Source organism: Triturus cristatus, chromosome 4_1, assembly GCF_964204655.1.
Source record: "Triturus cristatus chromosome 4_1, aTriCri1.1, whole genome shotgun sequence".
In the NCBI taxonomy this organism is placed as follows: domain Eukaryota; kingdom Metazoa; phylum Chordata; class Amphibia; order Caudata; family Salamandridae; genus Triturus; species Triturus cristatus.
The window spans coordinates 408,701,571-408,720,930 of NC_140585.1; the positions used below are offsets into that span (position 1 = coordinate 408,701,571).

Below are 19,360 nucleotides of genomic sequence, written 5' to 3' on the forward strand. Positions count from 1 at the left end.
GTTTACTAACATATGGTAATTTTCAATATTTCTAATGATGAACACACATCACTTGATCAGAATATTATTGAACTAAAACCAGTTATTCACAAAACAAATTCCTTTTTGTTTGTTTATATTTAGATCTTCAAGCGAATTTGGGCCAAATGATAGCCCTAACTACATCTGAGAGGGAAGAGGTTGCAGAAGGTTTAATATTTACCCAATGATGAACTAAGAATTAGTAGCATTCAATTCAGCAAGGCAAACATTGGATAAAATGATTGAGGCAATGTAGAAATAAATGGTCAAACCGAAAGCCAGGGTCAAGATGTTTGTAAATAATCAGCCATCTAATGGGCTATTAAATCCAACTTAATTCTGCAAGATAACACAAGGTCAACAAATATCTTGATTTTATTCTGCCAGTTTAAAAGCTTGAACGTGGCTTAATGCTGCCTTGTACATAAGGCCCCCTTTCACGCTATGGCTAGCGTGAAAGGGGCGTGCAGTGGGTGTTGTGGTGGGCGCTTCACCACAACACCCATTGTATTTGACGCTGCTCCCTATGTAGAATGGTGGCGTACATAGGAGGCAGCGCCAAAATTAAGACCAGGAAAACCCAGCTCTTAAGTTGGCGAAACGAGGAGAAATGCATTATTTCTCCTAGTTTTTGCTATTTCCATGTGTGCTGCCCTGTGCACCACACATGGAAAAAACAAAATGCCATGGTTTGTTTATGTACAGGAAGGTGTCCCTTCTTGTACATAAACAAACCTTTACAAAAAATGCCATTTTGTCACTTTAGCAACACACATGAAAGTGACGCATGGCATTTTAGGACTGTTTATGTGCAGGAAGGGACACTTTCCTACACATAAACAATACTCCCCTGCAAGTTGCTAAACTTAGCGCCATCACAGGGGGAAACGCAAGGCTGCACCACATTCTTGTAAATATGGTGCAGCCTTGCGTTTCAGAAGTGGCGGAGCGTGGCGTTAAGCCAAGGAGTCAAATGACACGCTCTGCAACTTCCCTGTACATATCCCCCACACTTTCTAAGTAAAGTTCTAAATTCCTGCCAAATTTGGTGCAATTCCAGTCAGCTGTTTTTTCTGTATCACTTCTGAAAATGTCCTATGTGAATTAACATGCAAAATCAACTTTTTTGTGCCCTTCTTTTTGTTGCTCGCCCCGTTTGATGGGTAAAATCTAAATCTTTCAAAGAAAGAGCTAAGATAGATGAAGATTTTTAATTTTTTTACATTTTTGTGAAGCCTTGTTAAACAGTTTCAACGTTATTAGCAAAACTAAAAACCCTTCCTCCTATGGAAACTCTGACTATGGTGACTACCATATTTATTCACTGAAAAAACAAAAGTTAGAGGAACGCTGTAGTTAGATGAAAATGTCAGTTATAATGTAACAGTTTAAGTCAGAGAAACCAATCAAATTTGCCAGCAAACCATAACTTATTTAGGATGTGCTAGGTGCATGTTTTTGTACTTTTTTTGCTACTGGTCCATAAGAAGTCCTTTTCTCCTAACTTCACAATTTTAGCACTCCCTTTCTTTTCCATGCAGGGAAACAAAATACTGCCATACAAGAAACTCATTGATGGCAGGTGATCTCTCTTGATGATGTCCCTCCGATTCATCCCTTAATTCTCCAGATTGCGTTTCCATCAAATTCGATAAAGAATTTAAAGAAATCAAATAAAAAGCTGGTGGGCCCAACACAGGATGTCTTCACATCCAAGTACTAATCCCAGATGAGGATGAAAAGGTAGAAACTTTGTAAATGGAGCAAGGCAGTACTTTCAGCTAAACATATATTATATATATATATATATAACAGTACTCTCGTAGTACACCCGCACTATTCTTGCAGCACCTCAATACCCCAAAATCAAGGCAATTTCACAAAAAGGGATCCTCAGTAATTGATCTGAAGAGAAAAGCTTTAGCCTCACACTTATATAGAAATCCGTTTTTCATACCAAAGCTTTTAAAAAAATGTCCTCTTGGAACCTAGAGAAGAAGTAAAACCCAGACAGAAATCCTGCAGGATTCTCATATTGGTTCTAGGAGTCACATGGGAGTGCCATGAGACCCGTGGAATGTTAAAAACAATTACAATAATGATGGGCTTTAAGTTGAAAAAGTAAAGCACACTACTGAACAAACACTTAAAGATTTATAGTTGTTTATAAAAAACACCTTCACTTACATTAAAAAACCCTAGAAAGTACCTGAAAACAACAGAATAATGTGGCAGGTTTAACCAGAAAAAACACTGAAATTCACCAGTTATAGTTCAGCGAGCTCTCTGCACTACTTATGATTGCACAAATTGCATTACTCATTACATGCTTAACGACCTCATTGATGATATCACTGATGACATCACTGATAACAACATTCAATGAAACATATTGCTATATAGTTTTCACACTGAAAGGTATTTAGTAAGCCACATCTTCAGTGAATTTTCTATGCCTTTTGTCTTGCTAATGAGTGTACGTTTTTGCAACATGTGTGGCCTCCTGAACATTCATGGCGATCTGGCAGGCATGTACTCTCCTTGAAAGAGTTTGCACAGGGTGAAGGGGAGTGTATTAGGAGCTTAGCCACTTAATGGGGCTTATGTGTACGGACGGAGTGGGCTCTGTGTGGAGAGAGGTCTGCAGGGAAAGGCTGTGCATTGTAGTGGTTTGGCCATGTAGGTCACCTTGGGTGTCTAGAGAGACTGCCCTCTCCATGAAGAGCGCTACACAGGGTGAAGCTATACGTATTGGAGGCGTTGCCACAAAATGGGCCCTGCGCCACATTATACCTGAGTCAGGTATACTGATTGCAGGGTGGGCATTCCCACGCAGGAAAGACTCGTAGGAAGGGATGCAGTGAAATCTACAAGATTTCACTGTGCCACTTTTTGGACACCACTGCATCAAAACCCTATTCCTGATTGGAGCAGGCGTAAGGAGTGACACAGTATATTAGGAATAGGTCTCCCCATGCATTGCTGGAGTTGCATCGTGCTTGCGACACGACTCCAGCAATGCGTGACTTCTGCGCCAAGAGATGCTTCAAACTTTCTGATGCATTTGTCTATCCTTGAGCCATGGTGCGCCGTATGGTAAATACGGCGCATTCATGATGGCCCAAGGGTTTTGCAGAAATGTTGACACATCGCTTGGCGCAAAAGTCTCGCAATGCCGGAGTCATGTTGCAAGCACGACGCAACTCCAGCAATGCATGGGGAGGCCTATTCCTAATACACTGCGTCACTCCTTAAGCCTGCTCCAAGCAGGCATAGGGTTTTGACGCAGTGGTGTCCTACAAGTGGCACAGTGAAACCTTGTAGATGTCACTGTGTCACTTCTATGAGGCTTTCCCATGTAGGAACGCCCACCCTGTATGCATTATACCTGAAACTGGTATAATGTGGCGCAGGGCTTTACAAGGTGACGCATCTCCCTAGATGCGTCATGTTGTAAATGGGCCGCATCGTGGCACATTGTTTACGCTGCATTACAAAAAGTGATGCAGGGGTATTGTAAATCTGCCCTCTAAAGTCCTAAGAACTTTGTCTTGCTTCTCAAAGAGAAGTAGTGGACTCCCTGAAAGCAACAGGTTAAAAGAGCTTCACCTGCATCATCTTCAGCAAGCAGAACCCAGCTAACTACCTTCACCTTGACATTAAAGGATTTGCCAAGGTGCATTGTGGGAACTGTAGTCCCAACCTATGAGGAGCAACTCAAAGACTCTAGAGATCCTTGCATGTGTGTTTTGAACACTTTGAACCCTCAAGAGGAACTTCAGGAAGAAATTCCAGAAGTTTGGAGAATTTTTTAGCAACTCTGGGAAAAAGCTCTATAAGGAGACCAACCTGACGTAGAGAGTCAAGCCGACTATGTCAAATTGTGACCTGGCCTGGACTTCAGGTTCGTCCCGCTGAAAGCTCCGGACCTTAAGACTTCCAGGAGTAGACTGGGGGCTCCTGCTGAACCAAGCCAACAAAGCCACTGCGAATCAGGCCTGCTGGAGAGGCCCGGTCGACGTTGAGAGAAAATTGTCCAGAAAAGTTTTGAAGGTAAGATTTTGACCTAGGCCACCCGCTTAGTGTATCCGATCAGGACTTCATGGTGGCCGGCCTCAGACTTTGACTTTGTCCTGGTCAAGAGCAACCAGATGTTCCAATTTGACGCTATTGTTTTTTAAGCACTAGAAAGTGTTTATTCTTTAAAAATTCATATCTCCAGTTCCCTAAATTGGATTTTTCTCGTTTTGGTGTCCTTTTGAAGATACAAATAGTTCCTACTTTTATATATTGGTGTTGGATTTTTGTTGTGTGTTGTGTCTTACTTATTTAATGTATTGGTATTTTTAAATGCTTCACACACCTGTTTCCTAAGTTAAGCCTGCCTGCTCGTTGCCAGCCACCAAGGGTTGAGCAAGGGAAGAATTTATTGAGATCTTGTCGGGGCCTTAAATTGTGTTAGTGGCCATTTTTCTAGTGGTAGACACATACTTACCCCTACTAATAATCCAACTTCCAACACTTAGCAGGGTTGGTATTGATGCCAGGTGTAAGAAATTGGGTTAATGGTTGGGGGTGTGGGGGGGTGAAACCATACTCAAGCAGCAAACATGTCCTTCTCAGGGTAAATTCACAAGCAAACCAGAAATTCACCTGCGCTTAACTGTATGGTGGCTTGGCACAGAGCAGTCAGGCTTAATGTAGAGGCAATGTGTAAAGTATTATGCAGCAATTCAAACTGTAATAAAGTGAAACATAAAACAAGAAAAATCGCACACCAATTTAAAAAAAGAGGGTCATTTTTAATAAATAGTTAGAGATCAAGATGACAAAAGTCAGCGTACTCAATAGGGGGCTATAATGAACGACCTGTCCGCAGAATACAATCTGGTTAATCTTTTGAGGAGGGAGAGGTTGTATGAGGCTATAGTTATTCCCACATTTAAGGGTCCTGGAGGTGGGTTGTTTTTTTGACTTCATCTAAGTATCAATGGGATTATACCTTTTTCCAACTCATCATTCTCAGTGGACTGAAAAATAATTAGCGACCATAATCCTTTGGTGTAGGTTTCCGGTGGATAACTGAGAGAGTTGCTTCTTGTTTGGCAACAGGGTCAAGTCCACCGATCAGAGACGGGGACTGAATTGGGGGAAAATTGCCCCGAGTTATTTCTAAAGAATTTGGGGGCATATCAACAACAACCGGCGATAATTATCGCTGAGCGCACTAAGGGCTCGGATAATTATCGCCGGCTAGCGCCGATATTTATCGCTGAGATAGCGTGCTATTGGCAACGCTTATCTCATCAGCGATGAAAATCCTAGCGCTAACTGGCTAACGTGAGATTATCGCTGGAAATCCAGCGATAATCTCACGTTAGCTAGTTGATAGGAACTCACAAACTTAGCCATGATATCCACCTTCCATAGGCTATCATGGCTAAGTCAGTCCTGAAGCAGGCGTAAGGAAAGTAGAGATAACAGGGGTTATCGCTACTTTTCCTGACGCTATGCTTCATAGCATTAGGCTTGCTGATAGGAGAAATGTCGCTTAGCGACACTTCTCCTGTCATGCCAGGTCAGGAACGCCCACTTTGCATCTCATTAGAGATGCAAAGCTGGGCTTTAGGAATCCCCACGCTAAAGCAAGGTTTCACGCGTTAGCGTGACCTTGCTGATTAGGCGATAAAATTATCGCCGCTTTTCGGCCGAAAACGGCTGCAAAAGCAGCGATAATTTTTTATCGCTTGCTTGTTGATATGCCCCAAAGTTACATGTTTTCCTTCTGAAATCCGGACTTGCCTGGATGTAGACGCCCTCTATCAAAGTATTTTCTCGGCTTACAACAAAATAGGTAGACACATTAATACTGCCCTTTTGAATAAGGCAAAGCTGGGTTCTCTGTTGCTCCACCGTTGGATCGATAGTTCCTGCACGAGGGCACGTAAGGTATTCCTCACTCAGTTAAAAATAACCCACAAGACAAGAGTAAAGTTAATCTCTGCAGGGCTGTATTTAAAGCAGCAATTACCTACTGGAAGAAGACATTGCATATAGAGCTGTGGGAGGACTTACTTTCTGAAAGTACCAGGAAAGACAGTACGCAGTTTTGGCAAGTGATTAACCATCCTTTTTTTTACAGAAGAGAGGGGGACAGATTTCGCAGCCCTGGCTCTGGCCCAGTCTTGGGAAGATAATTTTTCTGCATTATATCAGGGGGAGTGTTTGGCCAATGGCTTACCATCTGGGGATCAGGCCGTCAGATTATCATTCCATAGGGGGGTGGTTGGAGATGCTATAGACTCCCTACCCAGAGGAAAGGCTCCTGGGGAAAACAGGATCCCAGGTGACTTGTTTAAAGCCCGTGTGGAGTTATGGGCCCCTCTGCTTACTCTCTATCTTAATGCTGCTATTGGCTGTGCTCTCTCTGAGTCTTGGTGACACTCTGTCATTGTACCAGTTTATAAAAAGGGGAACAGGAGTGACCATTCCTGTTATAGAGCAAACACAAGAAGATGATGGACGGAGCGCTGAAACATTTCATCCCCAGTCACAGATCTGGTTCGAATCCATCATCGTTCTTTAGCTCACTCCGGCACCTCGGTTCAGAACAAGCTATACGCAAACCAGTCTTGATCCTGTGCCTCATATGAACAGTCCAGCCATGGTCTGAGGGACAGATTGTCTTGTCTGATATTCTGTATGGGTTTCGTGCAGGGTGGGGCACTTAACGTGGCTTAACACTGCCTTGTAAATAAGGCCCCTTTTCACGCTATGCTTAGCGTGAAAGGGGAGGGCAATGGGTGTTGCTGTGAGCGTTCCACCACAACACCCAATGATTCTGACGCTGCCCCCTATTTACAAGCAAGGCGTAAATAGCAGGAAGTACCAGAATTAAGACCAGGGAAAACCTGGTCTTACCCTGGCGCAACGAGGAGAAATGTTTCATTTCTCCTCGTTTGTGGTGTTTTCATGTGTGCTGCGTTTTTGCAGCACACATGAAAACAGCAAAAGGCCAATGATTGTTTATGTAAAGGGAGGTCCCCCTTCCTGCACATAAACAATCATTTTTTTAAAATGCCGTTTTGCAACTTCTATGTGTGCTGCATTAAGCAGGACACATAGTAGTTACAAAATGGCATTTCAAGATTGTTTATGTGCAGGAAGGGGGAACGCCCTGTACATAAACAATCTTCCCCTGCACACAGACACCCTTGCACTATGATGCAAGGGTGCCTGCATTGGTGCTATGCTGCTAAGTGTAGCGCAGTGCGGGGAAAACGCAGGGCGCTGCACCATATTCTTGTAAATATGGTACAGCCCTGCATTTCTGAAATGGCCGAGTGAGGCGTTGAGCCAGGAAAGCTAACGCCTCACTCCGCCACTTCCTTTGTAAATATACCCCTTAGTTGGCAACCAATAATTAAAAACAATAAGGACTCGCTCATTAGAGCATGTGCTGGAGTAAATGAATTTTCTTCCCACTTGGGTCATAAACCTCTGAAAATCATGTTGGATGTATACAAGGCCAAATGTATACCAATTTCCACCCATGGTAGTGAAATATGGGGCTACGCAAACATAGATTCCCTTGGTATAGCAGAGAAAAAATATCTCATATGACTTCAAGGTTTGGGGCAATATATCCCAGCAGAAATCTTACATGAAGAACTCAACTTAGTTATATTACAGACTATATACGGTTGTGTCCCCTTTTCCTCTGGTGCAGCATTTGGTTAAAAGATGTTCTGAGTTTGAATAGAGTAATTTATACTTAATTGCATGCACCTGGATGAAGCATATAACATACCGTGGCTAGCTTATATTAGAGATAATTTTATCAAGTTAGACTGACCAGAATTAGTTTTTAATTAATCAAATATCATTAAAAAACGATGTGGCTTGGTTAAAGAAGTATTTTAATGTAAGAATGGCAGACGAGAGATAAACCTTATCCTTGGTCAAACCACCGTAAATTTAATATGGTCAAGACGGTCCCAGGCATAGAACCATACCTGCTTTAGGATATACCAAACTATCAGCGTCCTCTTTTAACTTTTTTCGGTTGGGTCCGTTTTACCAGTTGCTGTACCCAGAGGGAACATGGTGCAAGTTTAGGAATCCTCCATTTTGCTCCTATAATTCTTCTCTTAAATGTGACACTTTGAACATTGTGATAATATGCCGCATGTTTGCACAGCTTCGTCACATATTTTTAAAACCCCTTTTTTACTTCATGAATTTGTTACAAAGTATCTATGTTTTTTGGGGGAGATTATAAAGCGGTATGTTATGTGTTGTCAGCATGTGATCTTTTGTAATTGTATCTGCCTTTTTATCATGATGGATTTTATGTACTTGCATGATTTATAAAAAAACAAAATCGAATAAAGTTTTAGCAAGGATTCCGATGAGCTGTGGGGTGGTAATGTGACTTCTGAGAGACAATGTTTCACCAAGCCCCCACGTCTCCTTCAACCACACCACCGAACCACACTGGACCGACCACAGATGCGTCCACTTCACCTTCAGAAAACCCACCACACACCACCGCACCCAACAGCTACCACGCCGCTGCTGGGGCAAGGTCACCGAGGACCAACTGACTACCGCCCTCGCCCTGAGACCACCCACCGACCCCACCGACCCAGACACCGCTGCAACCAACCTCACACAGTGGATCAACGACTGCGCCAACACCCTCGCCCCTCTCAAGACCTCTACAACCAACCACACCAAAAAGAAAGCCGCCTGGTTCACCGAGGACCTCCGGATCTCCAAGCACACCTGTCGGAAGCTGGAGAAGAAATGGCTCCACGACCGAACACCAGACAACCACACAGCCCTCAAGAGCGCCACCAGCAGACACCACCAACTCATCAGGACCGCCAAGAAGACCGCCTTCAAGGACCGCCTAGACAACAATGCACACAACACCAAAGAGCTCTTCAGCATCATGAAAGAACTCTCCAACCCCAGCTCCAACACCAACGACATCCCGCCATCTCAAGACCTGTGTGACTCCCTGGCCACCTTCTTCCACCGCAAGATCACCGACATCCACGACAGCTTCAACTCTGCCCCCCCCCGCACCCACCACCGAATCCACCACCCCTGCGACTACCAATCACACCAGTCGCCTGACCATCTGGTCCAGTGTCAGCGACGAAGACACCATCAAAACCATGAACTCCATCCACTCCGGATCCCCATCGGACCCCTGCCCTCACCACGTCTTCAACCAAGCCAGCGCAACCATCGCGCCCCACCTCCGGAAAACAATCAACTGTTCCTTCGAGACAGCAACCTTCCCAGAAAGCTGTAAGCACGCCGAGATCAACGCCCTTTTGAAGAAGCCCAAGGCGGACCCCAAAGACCTCAAGAACTTCCGGCTCATCTCCCTGCTCCCTTTCCCGGCAAAAGTGACCGAGAAGATTGTCAACAAACAGCTGACCCGCTACCTCGAAGTTAACAACATCCTGGACCCTTCCCAATCCGGTTTTCGCAGCAACCACAGCACCGAGACCGCCCTCATCGCCGCCACTGACGACATCCGGACCCTGATGGACAAAGGAGAAACAGCCGTCCTCATCCTCCTGGACCTATCAGCAGCCTTTGACACGGTCTGCCACCGCACCCTATCAGCACGCCTCCATGACGCCGGTATCCAAGAGAAGGCCCTGGCCTGGACCACATCCTTCCTCTCCGGCAGAACCCAGAGCGTCCACCTCCCACCCTTCCGCTCCAAAACCACCGAGATCATCTGCGGCGTCCCACAGGGATCCTCCCTCAGCCCGACGCTGTTCAATATCTACATGGCCCCCCTCGCCCACGTCGCACGACAACACAACCTCAACATCATCTCCTACGCCGACGACACCCAGCTGATCATATCCCTCACCGGAGATCCCCACACCGCCAAAGCTAACCTCCACAGAGGAATGAAGGCCGTAGCCGACTGGATGAAGGACAGCAGACTGAAGCTGAACTCAGACAAGACAGAGGTCCTCATTCTCGGACCCACCCCATCAGCCTGGGACGACTCTTGGTGGCCCACATCACTAGGCACAGCCCCGGAACCCACGGACAACGCACGCAACCTGGGGGTCATCCTCGGCTCCAGTCTCTCCATGACCAGGCAAGTCAACGCCGTCTCCGCGTCCTGCTTCAACACCCTCCGTATGCTCCGCAGGATCTTCAAATGGATCCCCCTCGACACAAGAAAAACCGTTACCCAGGCCCTCATCACCAACAGACTCGACTACGGGAACGCCCTCTACTCAGGAACTACAAACAAGCTCCTGAGACGACTCCAACGCATCCAGAACGCCTCGGCCCGACTCATCCTCGACGTCCCCCGCCGCAGCCACATCACACTCCACCTGAGAGGCCTGCACTGGCTCCCCATCAACAAAAGGATCACCTTCAATCTCCTGATCCACGCACACAAAGCACTGCACAGCACCGGACCCACCTACCTCAACAACCGACTCAGCTTCCACAGCCCCACCCGAAGCCTCCGCTCACCCAACATCGCCCTCGCCACAGTCCCTCGCATCCGAAAAACCACCGGCGGCGGCAGATCCTTCTCCTACCTCGCCGCCAAGACCTGGAACACTCTCCCCACCATCCTACGACAGACCCAGGACCTACTGGCCTTCAGAAGACTCCTCAAGACCTGGCTCTTCGACTAGTAGCACCCCCCTCCCCAGCGCCTTGAGACCCTCTCGGTATTTAGCGCGCTTTACAAATGCAGGGATTGATTGATTGATTGATTTCTGCCCGATTCTGTTAAGACCACAGCAAGGCTGGCAGAGTACCTTCAGGTCCACTTCCAAAGGTCCAGGACTGGGATGGCACCACTTGGGAGGGCAAGACATGTAATTGCGAGAGCCCCGGTGCTGGGTACAAGCTTGTTCAACCCTATTCGGTCCCTGAGGCTTTGATCAGGAGACCAGCCAACTAGCTGATGGAGTCACTCTGATGGTCCTGGAATAAAGATTTAGGTCCATTCCCTCTCACTCAGGCAGGAGGGCAGCACATCAGGGCAACCGAGTGGCACTCCTTCTTGCAGCAAAGAAGCACATCCGTCCTTCTTCTGAGCCTTCCACAGGTCCAGATGTGTACCGAAGAGTGGGTTCATTACAAAGAGAGAGCCTGCTATGTATATACTGTGAAAATCATTGATCAGATGAAGAAAGGGTTCCTATTTAGTTTTTAGAAGAACCCTCACCAACATCAGTTAGTGGCATGCTTCATCATAGGGTTCCCACCCAAGAAGCCTATTGATTCTGGGTGTGACTTGATGCCTGATTTACAGCGGAGCAGGTTATTGATGTTTAGGGATCTTGATATTTAAAATTGCCTTAAGGTTTCCCTGACCCAAAAGGAAAACTTTTATTCATTGGAACCTTGTGTAAGTCTTTAGTATATTTATGCAGTACTAGAGGATGCCGGGACACCATGACGAATGTGTGACTAAAGGGTCCGCCTACCTCTAGTGACCTATGGAGCTGTGGATAAGCTAACCCAATATACTTCCACAGGATACTTTCCTGTGCTGAAACTGAAACAAATATATCACAGTTTTACTACAGATAGTGTGCATGTGCACACCAATAGGGAATAGGCACAAGAGATTCGTCGAGAGGCATTGTCTAAACTGGGCCCCAAGGCTGAGATACTCAGGAATTCAAGAAAGCCACTTGAAAATGGGGTAGAAACTGGCCAGGCTCCATTGAATACTCTTATTGGGGAATTACTCCAATGGAAAATTCTCTCAAAGGGGGAGGGGAGTCAGGCTGCAAATCCACGTAGCCCAGACCCACCTAAGGACAAGGAATTTTGGGGCATATTATCAAGCACGGCGTTAACATTATCGCCACTTTAGTGGCAGAAAACTGCCGCTAAAGCGGTTATTAATGGGCTTGATAATATGCCGCAGAGAATTGCCATAGAAGCCCATGTTGACACCAGAACATGGGCTTCTATGGAAATTCTCTGCGGCATATTATCAAGCCCATTATCGCCGCATTAGCGGCAGTTTTCTGCCACTAAAGCGGCGATAATGTTAACTCCGTTTCTTGATAATATGCCCCCTAGTTCTTCGGTCGGGTTGTCCAATACTGAAAATGGTGCACAAGTCATAGTTTTCATTAATGCACATAAGGGATCAACTCCTGCGATGGAATGGTTACATGCCAAAAAGCTCCCAGCTCCTCCATAGGCCAAACAATTAAAGACACTGCAGACACTTTCTCATTGTCAATCTTGCACCTGCCCCCACAAGCTGCACCATAGGTAGTTGTGTTAAAGGGAGTGCACCCTCTGAGATGGGAAGAGAAGACCAAAATCAACTCCTTAATAAGGTCCTAGACTTGCTCAACTGCAGAACAGAGGAAAATGCACTGACACATATTAACATCTCTTTGGTTCGAAGGGTGGGCTGAGTGGGCCACTCTAAGAAAACGGACAACTTAGTTTCGTTAATTTAAAAGAAAAGCTAATAACCAAGGACATCCTAACAAGGACGAACTGGACGGAGATCCTCCATCAAAGCGCTTCAACTTGGCTTCTTCTACAGGCCAGCCAGACAAACTCTTGGGTCTCTGGGGCTGCCCCTGTTTCCTCTGCCATCCTATAACAGCTTTTCCCACCTTAGTTAATTGGATTGTCAAGGATGACTAAATGGCCAAACTCCCCCTGTACGTACAATACAAAGTCCCCCCTGCCCAGACTTAAAGAACATGGCTAGGCCGTTTCGGAGAAGGAGAAGACAATGATCAGAGTCATTACATGGAATATAGCTGGTATTACCAACAAAATGAATACACAGGTCTGGCTAAAATATGTCAAATCAGCTGATATCGCCTGTATCCAGGAGACCTGGGGGACTGCTCAGATCGATTTAGATGGCTTTGTAATGTTTAATACCAGTGCAACTCCTTCCAGCTGGGACAGAGCCAAGAGTGGGCTGTTCACCTTCATTTCCACTAGTCTAGATCCACAAATCAAGAAGACTCACCGTACATCTCAATATTATCAACTCCTATTATTATTCACCCTAAGAAGGAAGCAAGATATACCAATTAACAATTTTTATAACAACATATTTGACAACACATGGAGGGACGTGGTAGAATCACCAGATGCAGACTTGGATACGTTTTTGGACAGCTTAAGGGGGATCCTAATGTCATTTGGGCTGGGCTTTTATATAACAGCACGCACCACAGGACTGAAGGAACTTTGCTTGTATAGGGACATGGGGGGGGGGGGTCCACCCTGGCCTATTTTAAAACATAGCTTTTACGGCTTTCCTCTAAATGATATCTTAATGAAGTTCAGTTTGAGGTTTTTGGAACAAGGTAGCATTGGCAAATATCCCCCAATCCCAATGTTCATAGGTTGAGGCTCTAGTAGTGTGATTGATTACTTTGCGACTTCAAAACATGACAGAGGATGCATTTCAGGGATACAGGTGGGAGCAAACAGTATAAGTGATCATAACCCTATGATCCTCACCATAAGGTTTAATATATCAAAAACGTTAGATACAGGGAAAATCAGTAAGATCACTTAATTGGAAAGAATGGAGTAAGAATCAAATGGGGGAGGGGTCGATCCAGCAAGCTTAAACGCAAAATCTAATTTCATGCAACCTTGAGCATTTTATGACAGCTTTAGCCCCATACCCTAATTATGAAGAATCTTGGGTAGCCCACATCCACATCTTGAACTCCATCAATCTTAACCTGGTTGCAAGACCTAACCGTCAAAATAAAAACCCGAAGGGATGGTTTAGCCACCAAATCACAAAGGCATGGAGTTACTTGGTTAAGTTATTAAATCAATGTCTAGGGACATCTTGATGATACAGGAAGCAAGAACCTCCTATAAAAAGATACTCAAAAATAGGAAGAAAGAGTTACAGGAGGAGGCATGGGTTAATCTTTTACGAGCAGCAGAGACTGAGGATAGTACCTTTTTCTGGAGAACGGTGAATGCCTCAATCTTCTCTAGGGGCATAGGCCCGGATTTGGAGTCCTCAATAACTCCAACTCAATGGGCTGACTTTATTGGTGCCATATTTTCACATCCAAACTCAGAAGAGGGACCCCCAGATTGGGAGGATGGGGCAGTATTATCAGTTCTGGAATTTACCCATGAAGAAGTGCTGAAGGCCATTTCTAATACCCTAATGGTAAGGCGCCTGCCCAGACGGAGTACAAATGGACACGTACAAGCTACTTCCTGACCTATGGGCCCTACTTTTAGCTAATGTATTCAATTCAATGGGAGCTGGATACGTTCCCTCCTCTTGGTTTACCTTACTTATTATCCCCATATTCAAAAAGGGATCAAGGGATGACCCCAAAGGCTCTTGCTCAATCTTTCTACTTGAATCTTCATCCAAACTATTGGGGAGAGTCTAGTTGGAGAGATTACAAGTGTGGGCAGATGACAACAACGTTCTTTTAAAATCCCAATTTGGGTTTAAGAAAGGTGTGGGGACGGTGGAACAGTTCCTTAACCTAAACTTCCTGATGAGTACGTATTGCCAGGCCAAGAAGGGTGTATTATATATACGCTTTCTCGATCTTAGTTGGGCCTTCGATTTAGTGAAACATAGAGGATTATGGGAGTGCATGGATAAGTTAGGGACGCCAGGGGAGATTGTTGCATTGTTGGCCCCCCTATACAGAAATCTAACAGCCAAGGTGTGCTTTGGAGCCAAAAGGGAATTAACTCCACCCTTTAATAATGGGAGGGGGTGAGGCAGGGGTGCATGCTGAGACCCTACCTATTCTCTCTCTATATCAATGATGTGGAGAAATCACTGTAGGCACTATGTGTAGCCACCCCCAGAATTGGGAGACGCCAAATTCCAATCCTGCTGTATGCCGATGATGCAGCAGTTTTGGCACCCACTCCCAATAGCCTGCAGGCTCTGATTAATTCCTTCATGGAATACTTGGAGGGTAAGGGGATGAAGATAAATGTTGCCAAAAAGTTTACCATGAATTATGGTCGACCCAGGGTTAAACAAAGTTCTTTTTACATCAAGAGTAAACAATCTACAAAACACTGATGTTTTTATTTATCTGAGGATCCAGTTCTCCTATGATCTAGATTGGAAATGCAACAAACCAGTCAGTGTCTCAAACATGTCCAGGAATAATGAAGCCCTGGTCATGTTTGCCTCCAAGATAAGATTCAAACCCATTGCAGAGATGTTAAAACGTTCTAATGAGAAAAGCATTGCTGCAGCGTCCTACGGGCAGGGATCCGGGGAATAGAGACAACAGTCCCCTGCAAAAATAAGAAAATGAGGGGCAAATGTACAAGCCCCTATCGCCACAGGAACGTCGCTTTTTATGACGTTCCTGTGGCGATAGGGGCCTTGCCTTATGTACAAGGCAGCGTTAAGCCACTTAATGTGGCTTAACACTGCCTTGTACATAAGGCACCATTTCAAGCTATGTTTAGCTGTAATGGGGCGTGCAGTGGGTGTTGTGGTGGGCGTTCTACACCAACACCCATTGTATTTGACGCTGCCCCCTATGTACAAGGGTGGAGTACATAGGAGGCAGAGCCAAAATTAAGACCAGGAAAATCCTTGTCTTAAGTTGGCGAAACAAGAAGAAATGCAGTATTTCTCCTTGTTTTTGCTTGTACCATTTGTGCTGCCTTGTGCAGCACACATTTAAATAGCAAAATGCCATGGTATGTTTATGTACTGGAAGGTGTTCCTTCCTGTACATAAACAAACCTTTAAAAAAATTCCATTTTGTAACTTTCATGTGTAACTGCATGAAGCAGCACACATGAAAGTTACCAAATGACATTTTAGGATTGTTTATGTGCAGGAAGGGACACCTTCCTAACATAACCAATCCTCCCCTGCACACAGACACCTTTGCAATCTGGTGCAAGGGTGCCTGTGTTGGTGCTAAGTTGTTAAACTAAGCATCATCACATGGGGAAACACAAGGCTGCACCACATTCTTGTAAATATGGTGTAGCCTTGTGTTTCCGAAGTGGCGGAGCATGTCGTTAAGCCCAGGAGTCTAACGACACGTTTTGCCGCCACTTCATTGGACATATACCCCCCGAGTTCTCTGAAAGCCTGTTGGTGGAGTCATCCTCAACCGCAGACTTCATGGTCCATTTTGAACTAGATATTGATTATATTTCTGACATCCTAGAAAGCAAACCATTGCAGTTGTGGCACTCTATTTGGTGTAAATAGGAGACCCAATTTACCAGAGGTATTATTAGAGACTGCATGGGCTTAGACCAGACAAACAGAATCCCATGGCTACAATATCCCTACAGGAACAGGGGCAGGAAGGAAGGGACCTTTGGGTATTCCCGGAGGATACTGTTACCTGTTCCAAAAGATACCTAAGGGGGTTAGTACTCAAAACATGCAGAGAAAAGGACTTAAATAGACAAGAATAATGTCTCAGTAGGTTGCTATGTGGACCTAAATGAGGGGACTGGATGCAACTTGTACCTCACTCTAATAAAAAACATCCACCATATGTATCTCTTGATACGATACCGTCTTTTAATCTTTCATCGCAAAATAGTGTTCTCATGGAAAGCAGGATGGGGTACAAGTGCAACGAAATGCCCCTGCAATGAGCTGTCTGCCCAGTCCACCCAACATGGTATGCTTTTCTGCAGGTTTTACTCAGCCCCCAGGAAGTTTTATCTTATACCTCTTTTTATAGCTGAAAGAACGATCTATTATTGGCAAGCTTTTAGGTACCTGTATGATTTGATCGATGTGAATATTTTTTTTTAAGGCAGCCATGTTTCTCTCTTTTGTTAATCACCTTAGAGACGCTTTGTATGATATGGGAAACATAATGAATTAAATGGAGATGATTCAGTTTTTAACTTTTGGAAATTTACCAAGTCTGTGAACATGGTCGAAATATGATTTTACATATAATTTAATTGGTTTTTAAATGTTTAGTGTCTTAAAAATGTTTTTTTAATATTCACTTGAATGCTTAAATAAACTAGCTGTAATATTGTGATGCTTTTATGGCTCATTTTTACGAATCAAATAATGCTTATGAACGAACGAATGAATGTAAGAGTTTTTCACTACCAGTACACGTAAAACTTAAAAGGACATGACCAACTTTTTAAATACACTGCACTCCGCCATATGTATGGACTAAACTCAGAATGCTGGTGGACAAAGGCAAATTTGTTGGGCCCTAATCCTTCTAGATGTCTTTGCGGCGTATAACACCTTTCCAGCACCTGGTGGAAAATTCTATTTGTGGTAAGCTGAATCCCACCCCCTTTTTGTCTTGAAGAATCCAGATAGTTCATCTGGGTTTGTATATCCCAGTCACAAGGCTTTTCCTGTTCCCAAGGTTCTTTCCTTTCTTCCTTTGTCCTCTTTTTCAACACATATTTGTGTCCTTTAGATAATCTACACCATTAGATGGCAATGTCCCTGTTTATGTATTTTTCTGTATATAGAAGGCATTTAGGGTTTGTTCGAAAAGGGCCAAGCCATGTAAAGACCTCTCTTCAACAGGCCTTGGTAACGAAATAAAATGGATGCTCCTAAACCTTTATAAGTTAAACCTATTCAGGTCAGATAATTTCTTCAATTACAACTTCCCAAATACTCTTAGGGCTGTGCTTTACAAATTCTCACCCTGAACCAGTCCTGTTAGTGAAAAATCTTGGTGCTCAGGTGGACTCCAAAATGTACCCAGATCGCATGTTTCTACTCTCTTAAAAAATGTACTATTGTGCTTCTTTTCTTTCTGTGTTAAATCTCAACTGTGTTAATTATTAAATCTCAACTGTGTTAATTATTTATTCCTCAGACTTGCAGTAGTTCCTTTGTTCCACTGTGTTTCCAAACCCTTAGAGTCCTTGCAAGTACTCCTTCAAACAATTTTGCCTGGTTTACCACAGATGTAGAGAATCATCTCTCGTTTAGGATCTTACGTTTGGGAAAATGTTAAAGAATTTTGAAAACTGTTCTGATTGTCTTCAGCTACAACCTCTAGATTACCAGGTTTCTTTTTCTCAACAAAGTTCAATTGCCAAGATTTCTCTTTTAGTACGGCTGTTAGGCCTGTTTTCTACCGAAATTCGTTCACCTTGTGATGGAAAGCTGAAAGTTGGTACAGACATTCGTCTTTGTAATAGTAATCATAAAAGAGCAAGACCCCCAAGTGGATCTTCCCTATGTCATATAGTCTAATAGAATACATGACATTACACCTCATACAAATACCACGCGTGCTATTACAATGCAGGTTTTACTATACCAATGCCATTACAACGAACTACCATTACAACGTGAACTATTACCAAGTATATGCCTTTACCACGCATGCCATTACAATGCAAAGCCATGCGTGTTAAAGGCATACACTTGCTAAAAGTGGTGAAGGTGGGTAAATAACTCTCCATATATAAAATTACCCACATATATGTATGTATGTATATATATATATATATACGCTCTGTTGGGTGGACACCGTGAAAATTGGTTGGTATAATACTGACACGTGACACTTGTCATTAGCAAACAGGTTGATCCTGTAGTTTTCTCTTTGATAGAGATGTTACACGAAATTCACGTGTGCATCTGTATGGACGATCCTAACACTATGTCGAGATTTATCGGGATTACCCTTTGTTGGAACGCGCTAGATCTGAGAGATTATTTAGTAGTTATGCGCAGTGCACTGTCATTTATTCAAGGCACACATAAATTGACGGCAACAAGACACAACTTTATTGAGGGGTGACAATGAACAATGCCTTCAATAGTAGACTTTAACTGTGATGTGCAGTCCTACGTTGCTGTTTAGTATTTAACAACATTGCATGATTTGACCATTTTCTTTTACAATGACATGTCATTTTGATCGAGTCTGCAAAGAGATACTGTAACTTAATGTGTATTCAACATTAATTTTGTTTCACATCAAGAACTTGTGAGGAATATGATTTTACTTACGATGACCTCTTTCTATGTTCATAGTTATGTGTTGATATATATGCGGGCAATTTCAGTGATGTCACTAACACGTGATCAATCCAGACGGTGAAACGCGTTGTGTTTAAATAAACAGCAGTTTTCCTGAAACCATTTCTGGTTCTTTTTGATTCCTGAGAGCGTACTTACTGGAACAGGTTAAATTATAATTATTGAATAGCCGGTTTTTCTCCGCCAGCATGTACGCCACTCCCCTAGGGTCCATTCGAGTACGGAAGGAGTTGTTTGCTGATACGATGTTTAATTGAGGACTCGAACTTTTGTCGGACCGGCCACGAAGGAACAACA

General features: G+C 44.1%; 1 protein-coding gene across 1 annotated transcript in view; it reads left to right on the forward strand.

Moving 5' to 3' along the window:
• The window catches only part of LOC146855029 (indolethylamine N-methyltransferase-like), an 80,906-nt gene that overhangs the window by 47,510 nt on the left and 14,036 nt on the right, over positions 1–19,360 (forward strand). The window lies entirely within an intron of this gene.